Source organism: Varanus komodoensis, unplaced genomic scaffold, assembly GCF_004798865.1.
Source record: "Varanus komodoensis strain SLA01 unplaced genomic scaffold, ASM479886v1 scaffold27, whole genome shotgun sequence".
In the NCBI taxonomy this organism is placed as follows: Eukaryota; Metazoa; Chordata; class Lepidosauria; order Squamata; family Varanidae; genus Varanus; species Varanus komodoensis.
The window spans coordinates 6204824-6222186 of NW_025335701.1; positions in this window are offsets into that span (position 1 = coordinate 6204824).

A 17363-nucleotide genomic window follows, 5' to 3' on the forward strand; every position below is an offset into this window, starting at 1 on the left:
ATCTTCTTATGGAGATTTCAAAAAATTAAAAAATAAAGAGTAAAAATACGAGTATACAAAAATAAAGGTCTATATGCATCAGAAAACAATCGTCATGAGTAAAACGAATTGGATGATATCCCTTTAACAGGACTAGGTGGCAAAGGAAAAGTGGAGATCCTTCTCTTGGATGCATCCGATTGGGTGGCCATCAGAATCTGGAAGGGATGCAGCATGTCCCAGCTAAGGGGACTGGCCAGTCGCCGGGGGGCTGAACACACCATGGCAGGGCTGGCCTCGGCATGCGTACGGCGGGCAGATGGCAAGGCCCACTGCTGCCGACACTGACTTCCGTGTTTGTTTATTTGGCTATTGCAATTGCGCTCCAGAGCTGTGACCCAGGAAGCCACAGCTTCCCCATGCACTGGCCCCAACGCCCAGGGTATGCATGGAGGTGGGGCACTGAGGACTAAGCACCAGCAGCTGCAACCGCCCCACCACTGCTGCCCTTCATGCGGAATGGATGGGAGGGTTCCATGTGGCTAAAGCGGCACAGCTTTCAGTGCGGACACTCTGCCAGAGGCGCCTTCCTTCGCTTGGCTGCACTGCTTATCCATCCACGCCGTAGGGAGCTCTGGAAGGGCCAATGGAGCCCATCTTGGCCAGTGCCCCATCAAACTGGCTTCATCCCTACCTGGACAGACAGAGCCTGAGAACAGCCACCCATGCCCTGGTGACAGAACAGGGCCGCTCGGTTGGAGACGGGAGCCGCTAGAGCCCCTGCAGGCCCACAGAACACCCACACTGAGAGCGCTTCATTGGTTACCGGTTGCGGCCCAGGTCCAATTCAAGGTGTTTGTGGTGACATATAAAGCCCTAAACGGCTAGGCCCGGTTATCTTGGGGAGCCCCTGCACCCTTATGTGCCTACCCGGCGTTTGAGGTCTATGAAGGAGCCCCTCCTGTGTGAACCATCCCTTTCTGCAGCTGCTCCCCACATCTGGAATGCTGTCCCCAAAGAGATTCACCTGGCGCCTTCCTTTTCGGTGCCAGACAAAGACCTGGGTTTTTAAAAGACATTTTAATAACTAATTGCCATAAGGTCCTTGTTTTGAACATAGAAACAGAGTGAGTCAGAAGGGGCCTCCCAGACCATCTAGTCTGACCTCTGGCACCAGCCGGCTCCGCTCACGACATGCCCACCATGTGGACGCCCAGCCTATCCTTGAACACCCTCACTGACAGGGCCTCAACCACCTCCCGTGGAAGCCCATCCCACACCCTCGGGGTCCTGACTGTCGGGAAGTGCTTCCTGTCATCCAAATGGAACCTGAGGTGCCCATCAAGAGCAGCCAGACCGCAGGAGGAGCAATGCATATAGATTTCAGTCTTCCGCATGTTGGTGAGATGAAATGCATTCCCCTTTATACATAAAATCAGCAAAGGCAGACTTCATGCAAATACTTGTTCTGCTTTGTCCTTTTTTGATGATTCCCAGGTGGCCACCCTATGCATGCATAACAATATATGCCCTCCGAACACGACACAGTCAGGTATAGGCTGGCCATGCTGCAATCTTTTCACACACTGCACACTTAACGTATAGAATGGGCTGCCACAAAATGTAGCGATAGGCACTATCTGAGATGGCATTAAAAGGCAATTGGGCAAATCGATGGAGTATCAGGGCTACCAGCTGTGATGGCTCCAAACAAAACAGCACTTTCTGGAGGGCAACAAAGGGAGACGACTCTTGAGTTAAGTCCTGCTTGTGAACTTCCCAGAAGCATTTGGATCTGAGGAGACTCAGGGGGGATCTGCTGGCGACATGCAGGTACATGAGGGGGTGTCCCATGGAGGCGGGCAGAGACCTGTTCTCCCCTGTAGAGGAAGGCAGGATGTGCTCCAACAGAGCAAAGCTCAGGGAGCCAAGGTTTCGTTTGGATGCCAGGAAGCACTTCCTGACAGTCAGGACCCCGAGGGTGTGGAATGGGCTTCCACGGGAGGTGGTTGAGGCCCCAGTGGTGAGGGAGTTCAAGGATAGGCTGGACGTCCACATGGTGGGCATGTCATGAGCAGAGCCGGCTGGAGCCAGGGGTCAGACTAGATGGCCCGGGAGACCCCTTCTGACTCGTTCTCTTTCTATGATCTCCCCTTAGGATCGTCGGTGAAATGTCCTTTTATCTGATGGAGCAGGACTCATCTTAAGTTCCAAAACGACAGGGAAAGGCAGGTGTGGTTCCACCTCTCATTGTGGAGGACAAATTGATAATATGCAACAAAGCAGAGACCAATGTGCTCGATCATCTCCCAAACAGGTTTATGACACACACACACACACACACACACACACACACACACACGCATGAGCAAAAATGAAGCACAGACTGAAGCCCACTGAAATGCCTAATTTCTTTGAATGAGCTCAAATTTCCAGGACCTGAAGGACTGCATCCTACAGTAGTCAAGGAACTTGCAGAAGAACTCTCGGAACCACTATTAACTTCGAGAAATTACAGAGGATGGGTGAGGTGCCAGATGATGAAGAAGGGCTAAAGCTGTTCCTGTCTTCAAGACTGTTAACAAGGAAGAACTTGAGAGCTGCAGACCAGTCAGTCTGACCTCCATCCCTGGGAAGGTTCAAGAGCAGTTAACTAAGCAGTTTGATCTCCAAACACTTTGGAAACAGTGCCGTGAGTACTAGAAGTCAGCATGGATTTGCCAAGAACAATCTAATCTCATTTTTGAGCTGGAACCCTCCCTGAAGTACTGTAGGAATGCTGTGGACATAATATATCCTGACTTCAGCAAATATTTTGACAAATGATATCCTGATAAGCAAACTAGCTGAATATGGGCTAGATCAAATGCATCTCAAATATATCCATAGTTGGTTTCAGAACTGGACTCAGAGAGTGCTTCTCAATGGCTCCTTTTCAGACTGGGGAGAGGTAACAAGCAGGGTTCTGCGGGACTCAGTCCTGCAACCAGTGCTCTTTCACATTTTTATTAATGGCTTAAATGAGGAGGTGCAAGAAATGTTGATCGAATCTGCAGATGACACAAAATGGGGTGGGGTGGCAAATACCCTGGAACACTGAAACAAAATTCAAAGTAATATAGAATAGAATAGAAAAATAGAAACAGAGCGAGTCAGAAGGGGCCTTCCGGGCACTTTGTCAAAGGCCTTGCTGAAATCCAGGTATACCACATCCACTGCGTCCCCTCCATCTAGCCATCTCGAAACCTTGTCATAGAATTCCACAAGGTTTGTCTGGCAGGGCCTGTTTTTGTGGAAGCCGTGTTGTGTGGCTGTCAGAATAGAATTGAATAGAAACATTGGGAGGGACCTTTAAGGCCAGCAAATCCAACCCCCTGCTCCTTTCCACATGTGGTAACCCATCCAGCTGCAGGCCGAGATCTTTCCAGCTTAGTAAAGATGAAATGCTACCTCGATGTATAGCTATGCAGGCCTTGAAATCTTGATAGGCTGGAGCACGTGGCCAAATGCAACAGAATGAATTCAACAGGAAGAATGTCAAGGTCTACCCTTGGGAAAAGGAAACCAAATGCACAATTCCAAAATGGGGGATATTTGGCTCAACAGCACAAGGGAGAAGGAGCTTGGAATTGTTGTAGATCACAAGCCCAATGTAAGCTAACAGTGTGATGGGGCTGCCAAAATAGAAAATGATATTTTGGTCTGCATTACTAGAAGGATCACTTCCAAATCTCATATAACCCCAGTTCTCTGTCAGCTTCACTGGCTCCCCATTGAAGTCCAGGCCCAATTCAAGGTGTTGGTTATCACCTAGAAAGCCCTCAACGGCTTGGGACCTGGTTATCTAAAGGAGCGCTTGTGTCCATATATGCCCTGCCACCCCTTGAGATCGGTGGAGGAGGCCCTTCTCCTGGAATCCTCCGTGAAAGATATAAGGAGGGTGAGTACCCGGAGGAGGGCCTTCTCTGCGGTGGCGCCCCTCCCTCTGGAATGCGCTCCCCAGAGAGGTCCGCCTGGCGCCATCGTTATTTGTTTTTCGGCGCCAGGCCAAGACCTTTTTATTTAAACGATATTTTAATTGTTAATTTGTTCTTCTTATTTATTGGTTTTAAATTATGGCCGAGATACTCTGAATTTTTAATGTTATCCTATTCTATGTTTTATCTGCCTTGGAAGCCACCTGAGGTTTTCTGCGATGGGTGTGGAATAAAAATGTTATAAATAAATAAATCACGTGAAGTACTAGTTGCCCTTTGCTCAGCACTGGTGGGGCCCCATCTGGAGTCCTGTGTCCAGTTCTGGAGACATCACTTCAAGAAGGATGTGGACATGCTGGAGGGAATTCTGAAGTGAGCAACAAGGACTATCTGGGGTCCAGAAACAAGCCTCAAGAAATCAAAAGAACTGGTCATGTTTAGCCTTGAGAATACTGAGCTAAGATATGATAGCATGTTTATTTCTTTGTCTGTTTCTTATTTTGATTTTTCTATACTGCCTCTTTCCCATAGGCCCTGGGATGTTTACAGGAGGTCACAACCAAGAATAGTTAACATTTCAACCAAAAACAAACATATTAAATAAACTATTCTCGGAACTAATCCAGGAAGGCCTATCAGAAGAGATACATATTTTAGTCCCTCTCGAAGGTTGCAAGAAACTTCTTTCTGCATTGGAAGCCAGTGCAAAGACCTTAATATGGGTGATACGTCCCAGCGACCAGCCTGGCCGCCATATTGTGCAGTTTCCACAGTAGGCACAAGGGTGGCCCTATGCAGAGTGCATTGCAGGAATCAAGCCTAGAAATCACCAATGCAGGCACTAATGTGACCCCATCTAGAACTGGCTGGCACACCTCTAAACCAGATCTGGACCTTGAAGATGAAACTCAAACACTTTGGCCACCTAATGAGAAGGAAGGACTCTCTGGAGAAGAGCCTAATGCTGGGAACAATTGTCGGCAAAAGAAGGAGGGGACGGCAGAGGATGAGGTGGCTGGATGGAGTCACTGAAGCAGTCAGCGTGAGCTTGTGGACTCCAGGGAATGTCAAGGGAATAGTCAAGGCGATGGTTTTCCCAGCTGCAATGTATGGCTGTGAAAGCTGGACCATAAGGAAGGCTGAGCACCAAAGAATTGAGGCCTTTGAATTGTGGTGCTGGAAGAGACTCCTGCGAGTCCCTTGGACTGCAAGGCGATCAAACCGGTCAATCCTAGAGGAGATCAACCCTGACTGTTCTTTAGAAGGCCAGATGCTGAAGATGAAACTCAAATACTTTGGCCACCTAATGAGAAGAAAGGACTCCCTGGAGAAGAGTCTAATGCTGGGAACAATAGATGGCAAAAGGAGAAGGGAACGGCAGAGGATGAGCTGGCTGGATGGAGTCACTGAAGCAGTCAGTGTGAGCCTGTGGACTCCAGGGAATGGTGGAGGACGGGAAGACCTGGAGGAGTGTTGTCCATGGGGTCGCAACATCGACAGCACCTCCATTTTGTGCAGATTTACATTTGTTTTTTCTCATCCAGCCCATTACCAGCTTCAGACAGGGATGCCAATACTAGTTTTTAAAAAATGTGTGTGCAGTGGGGGACAACATCTGTCCTGAGATGTTATACATAAAGGACAGCATAGAAAAGTTTTAAATAAACAAACAAACATGGAAATACTGTAGACTGACTAAAAGTGATTTGGTTGTTATTTTGCCACCTGCTCCATGAGCTGAAGAATGCATTTGAATGAGATCCATTAAACCTTGGATCTCTTGGAATAACAGAGACATGGTGGAAAATTTCAAATGGTTTTCTCCACAAATCTTGTACAGACCAATTTGTTCCCAAAATTTTTTCTATACTATATTGATTTCATGTGTGTCTGTGCATTTATATATATAGTTCAGTTATTCTCTTAATATTCAGCATCTGATTGTGGCATCCTGTGACATTTTATTTAATAGCTGACAGGTATTTATTTGTTATCATATCAATAATAGAATTTAATATTTAACAACTGAAATGCAAAGCACTGTTTGACTGTACAGAATACTATACACACTATTGCCACGCAATACTATTTCACATAGAATAGCTGACCTGTAATGGTCTTTAATATCTGGCAATATGTGATGTTTAGTATGTGACATGCAATGCATGTAAAGTGTACCCAGCCAACAATTTGTGAGCTATTATTTTCCAAAACTTCCTAAAACACTCAAAAGAAATGCAGCGGTTTAAGGAATATCATTTGTGAATGGAATGGTGAACTTTCAAAATGCTTCATAACACTGATGTTTATATTAATTGAATATTGAATATCAATATATTTAATATTAATTTAACTGCATTTGATTTAATTAAAATTAAATATTACATATGTTAATTGGATATTTGTACATATTTCAGGCCTATAGAGAACTAGACTCATAAATGAGGAAAATATACATTGTTAAATATGTCCCAGGTGCCAAGACTAACTACAGTAATCAACAGTACCCTGGAACTCAAGAAGCTTGATGGGGGGGGGGGGGGGGGGGGGGGGGGGAGCATAGGCAGAAGGATCACTCACACAGAGCTTGCCGTTTTTGTACCAACTCAAAAATTATCAAGGGACATGTCGATGGACCATTTCACAAAACACATATCTCAAGAACGGCCGTGTGGTTGTTTAAAAAAGCTTGCCTGGCTTTGTAATTAAAATTGAAATGAACGATTAGTGGTAAGAATGTTTCACTAATGTTTAAGACCCAAAGAATTAAACTGAAATCCTCCAAAGCCCTGGATAAATGAAAGAAATGAGCAAGCAATGAAGTCGGCCAGAGAAGTGACATCATCCAGCTTAAGGCCCTGGGCTCTTTGATCAGGAAGGAAAATGAGCCATTCACACAGGTTTGTTTCGGAGGGGCTGGCAAGCATTTGACTTGGGAGGGCCAGCTTTCACATCTTCCTTGAGAGGAGGACTCTGACCTTCTCTCACTGCTTAGAAGCCCAGGAGCAGGGAGGCTTCCCATTGTACATGTCGGCCCCAAAAGAAATCCAGTGCAGTAGCAGAAGGGACTGAATTCCCCATGAAAGTCGCTCCTCAGCCAAATCCTTGGCTTCAGGCAAGCACCCATTTTCTCAGGAAACTGCCCTATGCTGTGCCAGAGTGAGACCCGTGCAGGGCGGTGGGCCCCATGTCAATGGGGCACTGCAACCATTCCCAGTTTTTGTCTGAACTTGAAGGGGCACCACAGATAATTTCTTACCAGTTGAGACTGCACCCCAGAGTAGACACACTGGAGCCAGGATTTGTTGTGAGAGCTATTATAAGTCATGATGGTGAACCAGTTTTGAGGATGACCTTCAGCACCATGGATAACTCCTATGATGGTCAAAAGAAAAGCTCCAATGATAGAGCAGGCCCACTGAGATCACAGTCTCCAGACTCTCCTAAATTGCCTGCTTTCAATAGCACCAGCTCCTCAGGTGTCTAAGGAGGAGACCTTTCCCATTACTTGATACTCCACCCTGATCACTGTTTTGCCAGAGGCTGAACAAGGAGATTTGCCTGCAGAAGCACAGAAATGGAAGGGGCCAAGAAGGCATCTGGGTCCTCTGCTAAGTACAGAATTCCACATTGAAGCATCCTGTTGGGATGAAAGGAAAGGAAGCCTTTTGGAGAGCTTTCCAGCTGGCTTCTTCATGGATCACTGCCTTGCTGTGGCGAGGGGGCTATGAGCTCTGCTGTGCAGGGGCACCCAGGATGGACAGGTCATAGCAGAGAGCTCTGACAAAAGGTGATCCACTGGAGAAGGAAATGGCAACCCACTCCAGTACCCTTGCCATGAAAACCCCATGAATAGTACCAAAAGGCAAAGAGATATGACACCGGAAGATGAGGCCCTCAGGTTGGAAGGTGTCCATTGTGCTAACAGAAAAAGGAGAAGGGGATGGCAGAGGTTGAGGTGGCTGGATGAGGTCCCTGGGGCAGTGGGTGTGGGCTTAGATGGACTCCAGGGAATGGTGGACGGTAGGAGAGCCTGGAGGAATGTTGTCCATGGCGTCATGATGAGTTGGCCACGACTTTGTGACTAAACAGAAACCAGCCGGCTTTCCCGACTTTACTGAGGGTAATCCAGCAACCATGGACATGTCTGGAGCTGACTCTGCAAGCCACCTGGGAGAGCTGCAGTACCATACCGGTCATGCAGATCCTGATGCTACCCTTCGTGGAAACAACTCAGTAAGATTGATCCACGTTCTTCTGCTCATGAGAGATGCTTCGTGGGAGGAAAGGACTCAGACAGGGTGGATTGACTGAGGTTGTTCATAGTTAACACCAGTTTCTTTCTGACTTACAGCCGATGTGAAAGCCTTCCCTGCTGACCGGCCCAACACACCTGGAGGGAACTAGGTGAGCCTGTGGCCACAATCCAAAACACACTTTCTATTCAACTCAACTCAAAGGGACTTGCTTCTAAGTAAATATGTTCGGGATTGTGCCTCAAGCCACTTGACTGCCCACACCCACAACGAGTCAAAGTAATAAGATAAATCATGGAGCCAATCCTTCCTAAGAGGCAAATAAGGGACTCATGGCCGATTCATTTGAACAGATGCAGGGTCTGTTAATTTTCTTCTGCAATATTGTACCCCTGGAAATTCTACCCTAATTCAAAACAGTGTATCTTCAGACTAATCCAGAGCAGTGCACTAGATTGCTTTATTTTTAGTAGGTTCCATTTCTGCTGTAGTTTTGATATTATTTATGCTGGAACCAACCTTTGGCAATAGAGCTTTGGACTGAATTCAGAACTAAATTTGATTGGTTAATTTATCAGTTGGGGTTTGTATGAGTTCTGGAAAACACCAACTGAGACCTCAAATAAACACAATTAGCATCGTGCCATAAAGGATGCAGTGCAGCACTTTGGGCTGGTACCAGGGAGTTTTTCTGGCCCACCAACTTAGCAGGCTATCAAAAAAGTGCGTTTCTCAAAAATCTGCTGCAACTAATATTTCAGTTTCACTAGTACCCTAGATTGCAGGCCTCTCTTTTTCATCAGTGTTCTAGTTCACACTAGGAACGAGTTGTTTAGAAGGCAAATACTCATTCTTTAGCTAGAGACAGACAGCAGATTAAGGGAAGGTTTCTTTGCCACAAGATGGCAGATTGGAATGAATGATAATGGAAGATTTCTCTGCATTGGTGTATCATCACAGTGCAGATTATAGCTTGCTCCATCTGGGGGACAAACTGTTCAAAGAAGTTACCAGTAGCTCCCAGAACAGATGTGCAGAAACTCAGACCGTGGGGGGGGGGGAATCTGACCCTCTTGGGGTCCCAATCTGGCTCTATGGGATTCCAGAAATGGCCCCACCTTTCTCCCACCCATAATTTATTTGGATGGTTTCCTGGTTTATATGCTGTTGTTCCCTAGCCTAAACAGTGTCCAGCCACCGGCAAAGAGAGTATTAAGCTAAAACTTGCAGGAATTTTGCCCCACCCCTCATGTCCACTACTGGAATGTTGTTGTCCGTGAGGGTCTGTCCAAACAGAATTGGCCCTCAGATGAAAAGAGGTTCTACACCCCAGCTGTAAAAAGTTCAGGCAAGTGAGACAACCCACCCCAAAATCTGCCTGGGTAAGAATTAAATGCCAACCAGAGCCGCAGTAAGCTCCTGGAGGTATCGCTCTATCCTCTGAAAAAGGTGTCTCTGCACTCTCCCGCCATGGCAGTTACACAGGTCCAATTTCAGGCCCATTTTCCCATTCTAGAAGCAAACTAGAAGCCTCTGTTGGTAGCTGAGTTCTCCAGGAACCGGTTCCTTCATGCATGGTAGCAGCAAACGGCAATGTGCTATGAAATCGCTAAACATGCTTGCACTGTCAGCGGTTCCTGGATTCTTTCAGGGACTGGCTCATCTCTGGATGTGATGAATGGATTCGGACATCTGGTGTGCTGTTTGCTCTGCCAAATAAACTTTACGCAAAATGGATCGTTTTAGAAATTAAATGGCAATTTGTGTTATTTTAGGGGTTGAGATGACAAGGAGCATCGTGTCTGAAAGCGCTAGCTTGATCAAAGAGACCTAAAAGGATTCAGCAGCACTGAGAACTATACATCAAATAGGATTATGACGGAATTAAGGGACTGAGCCATTTATAACTTTGGGCAGTCTCCCTCTTTGAAGCCTTCCCCAGAAATTGATCCTTTTTTCTATAAACCAGAACCATAGCATTGCATTAAAATATCTGCATCCGTTCCAAAACTATTAGCTTTGTACAAGATAATCCAGGGAAAAGGTAGCAGTTGTGTATGACATTTGAAATTTCAGAGGGAAGAGAAAGCTCTTGTGACAGCTAAATAGAGAGACCATTTCCCCTCGTACCACTATTAGTGTATCCAAAGAATTCCCTTCTGTGGCATAACAATGCATGAAGGATGCATTATGGGACATTATTAAATAGTAAATCACAAAACAAAACATGGAAGCTATTGTCCCTTGCCATCCCACTCCCTATGTTTTGGAAATAATTGAAATAGACTGGATAGCTATATATTCATTTTCCAAGCCCATTAGACGCTGGCTAAAGTCTATCATTGTTTAAAGATATTTCGTAGCATCCTTAGGCATAATGAGCACACACTTGGAGTATGCCTCCTTCAGCTCAGTGTAACTTCCTTCCAAACAGCATCTGCAAGATTCGGTTAGGACTGTGCTGAAAATTTGTCCCACATTTTGTTTGACCAGCCTTATTCCACTTGATAGAGAAGAAACCATTCCCTGTGCTGTAGAACATTCCAGAGAAATTCTCGTGGGTGAAATAGGGTTTGCCATGCTTACCTTAGTTAGGGGGTAGCCAAGGAGATTGTGTGGGTTTCATGTCTTTAACTATAATCTTTATGAAAGTCTGTAGCCTCCTTCTCTCCTCACACTTCATTTTAAAGCCCAGAGAAGGCATACAATGTCGTGCAAAAGTGCTCGTCATCCTTTGACTGGTCCACAACCTGTGGTGGAAGGCACTCAACCCTGTGAAAGTGCAAAATATTTTTATTGTTTCACAAAAGTTAAGTCAACAGAAGCTGGTACTTCTTGGCTGCATAAGTTGTAGAACTCCAAACCAATGAAACTTGTAGAAGCGCCAAACCAATAAAGCCACAAGCAGAGCCAAATATACAACAGGAGGATAGGGTCGCAATTTCCCCCAATCCTACCCTCTCATTCGATGCTAAATATGAGCTATCAGATTATAAAAGATACGACAGTAATCAGAGATGCAACATTTAATATAATAGAGGGAAACATAATGTGGTGCGGAGCCGAAAGTATTTTCTGACCGCAGCTAGTCTGATAGGCAGCAAGCTCAATGAAGAGAATTGAAATTTAAAAATAATGGTTGGTTTGGCATCCAAGTATCCGTAGAGTTAAAAATTTATTAGAAGCATTAGGGTAATAGAAGAGAAAGATGGAAATTCTCCAAAGCACCATAAAAGCATGTCGAGTTTCAAACGTTTTAAGCAAAGCATGCTTGGACACCATTTATATCACTGTGTGTACAGCAACAGCCTCCCATATTTAATGAGAGGTAAACCCTCATCCCAAATCCTAAAGAGCTTTATTTGAAATGCCTGCAATCCAGATAGAAAGCTGAATCGTTGGAGCCTGAGCCGGGACTCCATTGTATCTGTTCGTATCCCAAGTGCGCATCGTCGCAGGCCAGGTATGGTGCGTCTCATCAAAAGTCCCTGAGCTGCATCCTGAGATTTGCCCCTGACCTCCTTGAACTTTTTCTTCACTGGCTGCCCTGCCCCTCTTTCTGCCATTGGCTTAACTACTCTGCTGTCATGGAGTTTTCCAACAAGCAGCTAAAGGCACTTGGGAGGTCTTAGAATTTAATTGCCACGAACCAGAACAGCCACTGCAGTTTTTGTAGGCTCCATCAGAGACCATGCTGGAATGCCTGGGTTCTTGATGAGCACCAGCTGGGAGACCAGGGAGAAAGGATATGTAAGAACAAGCTCTTCTCGCCACTGGCTCCCTGAACAATACAGGTTTTCCTGCTTGCTGTACCACATTCCAGTGCTTGCATCCAGTTTCTGCCCCCTCCTGTCCCAACCCACCTTGCTTTGCTTGCCAGGCCTTCTGCTGCTCCTGAACACCACCCAGTTACCCTGCCTCGGACAATGAGGAGGACAAAGACCCTGCTTCATCCTCTTCATTCCAGACCTTGGATTTGCTCATGACTGCATCTTTGTCTTGTTCTAATATGCGCTCCCAGTGCCTGATTTCAGCCTCTTTCTTGATGATGCCTCTGTCTTTGACCTAATTAGTGGTATCCAGACAGTGTTTGGACCCTGTCCTGGCACAGGTCATGTCTCCCAGGTCCAGGTTCCTCTGTCCTGACTCTCGCTGCCCACACCCTGGGCTGGGAACACAAAGAATAAAATGAGCCATCTTTGTGAATAAATTCACTACCACCCAAATAGCCATCGTGCCTTGAGATGCAGGCAGGTCTGTGAAGAAATCCAAAGAGAGAGCTTTCCATGGTCCTGAGGGGACATGGGGTGCTGCAGAAGCTCCACGGTCTTTCCATTTGCCATGCCGGCAGATGGCACAGGAATGAACATGGGCCTTGAGGTCATAATGCCCTCGATGCCACCAAAAATTAGAGGCCCCCCACACACAATGTCCTGTAAAATCCAGCATGCCCTGTGGAAGAGCAACCATGACACTGCCATATGGCACATGGCACCCCACAGCTGCCAAGAAGGGCCATATGCACCTGGCAGGCGATGGAAGAGGCCATCGCCGAAGGATGCTTTTGCAGAAGAAGGGGGTCTATTCTTCAGCAGAGGTGCCTGACTCTCTTCCCTGCTGCTGAGCCGAACTGACACCAATGCTGGTAACGATGCAGTCGGCATAAACCAAACATCATGCGTTGCTGTGAATTTAAATCCATAGCCCTGAATGCCCTCAGCAAGTTCTGTGAACACCTGAAAGAGTGACATGCAAAAGCGATCAGCAGCAACACCCCAGGGTCCCATGGTATTGTCCATATTTAGTGGAAGAACCGTGCAAGGACCTACGCATGCGCCACTGGCCTCGCGGGGTTCCTGATTGCGCTGAAGAACCTCTGTGCCAACAGTCACACATTCCTTGTCCAGAGCTGTTGCTGAAGATCCGGGAGCAGAGCCAGGGCTGCCACTGGTGCTGGGGGTGGGGCCTGCCAGTGTAGTTCCTCTTCCACCTCCATGAGCTCAAGCCACCAACCCAATTCTCAGTTCGTCAGTGGCTCAGGCAGAAGCTCCACAGCAATCGCTGCCCAAGATTATTTCAGGCTGGAGATGCCAAGCTCAGGGCTGTTCCCTGAGCATCATCGGCATGCATTTTCACACCGTGCCACCTGGGAAATTCTCAGAATTGGACAAGCACTAAAAAGCTCCATAAATGCTGAGCTATTTCTAAATCGAATCAAGGCAATTTTACCCATTTCTCCTGAGGACGGATTAGTTCCATACAATAGATAAAGTAAACTAGTTAATGACACCAGCATAAGTGCTTCCATCCAATCTGCGTCACTGATAGAGGATAAGATGCACATACAGTGATCATTTATCAATGATAGAGCTATTAATGAGCATAGAGCTATTATACAGCAATGTGCAGAGATGTCTGCTCATTTGTAGGAGGTTTGAGGGGGAAAATGTGACTCCTCTATCCAAGATTCCTCTTAACAGCAATTCTTGGCCAGTTGGTATAATTTTCTTCCAAGCTGGCTGAGTGAACAGTGGAAATGCTTTTCAGCTGGAGTTCTCTTTTGCCTGCCTGCCTGCCTGCCTGCCTGCCTTCCTTCCTTCCTCCTCTCCCCTCTTCCTTTTCCTCTATCTTTTTAATTAACTAAGTTTAGATAATCCCTGATATGTATACTGTATTGCACTAAAGAATCTGGTTAGGGACACTTGTAGATTTCATTTGGTCTACATTTCTTAAGTAAATCAACCCAGTTTACACTTTCCAGATTAAAAGGAAGATTGAAACACAATTAACATTCAGTTTTGCTAACTAAATTTTGCTATATATTTCTCAGTTCTAAAAACGTATTAAAATGGAAATGAAAATCCATAGTTAGGATAACATGCATGCAAAAATAAATATTATATAGTAAAAGGGAGTTAGATTCAGTATGAACTGGACAAACGTATAATCTGAATCATGTCAGTTGGTGATTGGTTATTCTTCAACCAATCACCAACTCTGTCAAGTTCTAAATACCAATGGATTGTTCGAAAGGCACTTACCATGTAAGGCACTTACATGACGCATAAATCCATTTGATCTGTAATTAATTCAAAATTAAAAGAGCACTAAATGTTTAATTAACTCATTGAGGAGTGTTTGGGCCTTCATATTGGCATTTACAAGGCAAGCTACAAGAAGATTGTTAGCTGGCAATTTATTGCTAAATACTGGCAATTCATGGGTATGTTGATGGAAATCTAACTTGCTATCACTCTTGTTATTACAGCCCAATTAAAGATCTAAGCAACCCCTTTAAGTAAATTAAAAGCCAATAAAAAGATGGTGGAAGCATCTTTTAACACTAAAGGCCACTTTCAAAATGTATGGTGAAATGTAGAGTTGCCTTTGATCAATTAAAATCCCACGTGTTTGCACATTTATAAATATACTTCTCAATAAAATACTGGGTTTTAGATTATATATTTCCAGGGACTGTGGTAGAAGAGGGATTTCCTCATGTGTGGGAAAGCACAGGTGACTTTTAGGATGCCTTTCTTAAGATGTCACTTACTACGGATAATTTTTGTAAGTAGTTGTGTTAAAATCACATATTCTAAACTAGCATCCAATTAAACAGGGCCAGTTGCTTCAACAAGACCAGGAAGGGGGCCTTCTCTCCAGAGGCACCCAGTTCATGAGGCAAGCTCCCCACGCACTGCTGCCCCCTGGTGCCTGGGAGGCACCAACCCTCCCATTCTTTACCCAGGATGACAAGTGGGAACACGTGCTGAGTGCTCTGTCAGGCGGTGATTATGGGAGAGTTTTCATTAATGAGTTATACGAATGTTCTAGCAATTTTGTGCATTTTAACCAGTGTAAATATTTATTTATTTATAAAATGTGTATGCCGTCTATTACTTGCATCTCTGGACGGCTTACAACATAGATCAAAATAAAATAGATAAATTGACAATTCCACTCTGGCTGCGATTAATAAAATACAAACAATAAAATCCAATTCCCATTAAAACATATTAAAATATTGATTAAATAAAAAGGTCTTGACCTGGCGCCAAAAAATACGTAATGATGGCACCAGGTGGACCTCTCTGGGGAGCGCAATATATAGCATAATCGATTTTTCAAATACCTTAAAGATATATTTAAATGGCTGAGGGCCACAATACCTATCAGAGTGCCTCTTGCAACTGTGATCTTCCCCGACAATATGCTCAAGCGCCAACTCTGGGAGAGGTGCAGATGCTGGCAGCAAGAGGAGAGGCTATCACAGCAGTGGCCCCGTCCATGAAATAACATCCGGCACTACATCTGTGATCCTCTTTTCTGAGGCTTTAAAGACTTTCTTTCTTTAGTTCTTTTTTGCTGTTCCCTGGTATTGTCTCTTTTTGTTACCAGTTTCTAATTGTTTAAAACTTTTTAACATTTTTTGTGACTGCATGATATTTTTATTGTACTTTTATCATTTCTTTTTATGCATGGTGTAAACCACCCAGATAGCGTCATCTGTGGGGTGGCATAGAAACAGTAAATAAATACTGCAGTGGACTGCAGGTGGCGCAGTGGTTTAAACCGCTGTGCTGCTGGGCTGGTTGATCGAAAGGTCGCCGGTTTGAATCTGCACAACGGGGTGAGTCCCTGTTGCTCTGTCTCAGCTCCTGCCAACCTTGCAGTTGGAAAGCATGCACATGCAAGTAGATAAAAAGGCATCACTTCGGTGGGCAGGTAACAGCGTTCCGTGCACCTCGGTGTTTAGTCATGCCAGCCACACGACCACGGAGACTGTCTGTGGGCAAGCACTGGCTCCCTCGGCTAGGAAACAGAGATGAGCACCGCCCCCGAGAGTCAGACACGACTGGACTTTAATGCCATGGGGAAACCTTTACCTTTAACCTTCTTTGGCAACACATACATCTATGAGATGATGATGATGATGCAGCAATAATAATAAGATGAAAAGCAACAAAGAATCAAAATAATATAATAAACATTAAAAATGTTTTAAACCCTGTTGAAAATTGCTTAATCCGATCATTGTTGTTGTATTGTGCTTATTTTATGTATTTGAGTTTGTTAATTGCCCAGAGAGCCTTCAAGCTCCTGGGTGGGATAAAAATGTATTTAATTAAAAGGTTAATAATAAATTAATTGACTAGAGGTCCAGTGGCCCAGTGATGGAAGCCTCCAAAATTGTCCCTTGGTAGGAGGTTTCCAGATGGAGCAAAGGCATGTGAAATCTCTCCTCACCACTTGGCCCCTTTCTTTGTCAACGCTGCTTGCGTTGCTGGGATTGCAGCCTGAGAGGCCTTGGAATCCACTGGACCCTTGGCTCTCCCCTCCCCGCTCATCATTCCACCCAGAGCACCCCACTTTCCGTCCCACTCCATTCTTCTCCTGAGGTCAGAGCTCCAACCTTGGGACAGGAAGTTTTCCTCTAAGGCTGGGAGGGGCTCTGCGGGAAGAGGTGAGTTTCAGGGTCAATTCACCCCCTCTACGCTCACAGGCATCACCCTGGGCTTGGCAGAATGGATCTGCAGCATCCTTTGGTTTCCCAGATGCAGCCTAGGGACCATAGGGTTGCTCTGTCAATGTTGTAGCTCTGTTTTTTTGAAAAGCCTACTATTATTACATGTGTAGTTCACCCCCTTTCCTCTTGCAAAGAACCTGAAGTAGTTCATTTGTCCTTCTCTCCGTTTCATCATTTCACATTTCACTGTGAAATGCGTGAGCCAAAGAGTCAGCGGTTGGCCCAACGTCCCACCGTGAGCTTCAGGACCAAACAGCAATGGCTCAGGGCTCCCAAATCAAACCACTATGGCAGACTGGCCCAGTATAATTTGCATGCCACTTCCAGGAATGTGCACCAGTAAAATCACCCATGTTGCCCTCATCCAGAGTAAGTGCAGCTAACCTTGCTGTTAACCCAAACTTCTGGCAAGGAGAAGTGACCAGTTTCCGTTTGTCACAGGTAGCTGCAGTTATGGAGTCCTTGAAAGAGCCTGGCCTTACGCACTCTGGCCCCTTGCTGTCGCTACACCTTAACCCATTCATTGGTTTCCCTGTAGGTGGGTCTAGCTCATATATAATGGAGGACTCCAACAAACTACCCCTGGGAAACATACTCAAGGCCCAGTTTCTCCCTGCCCCCTCC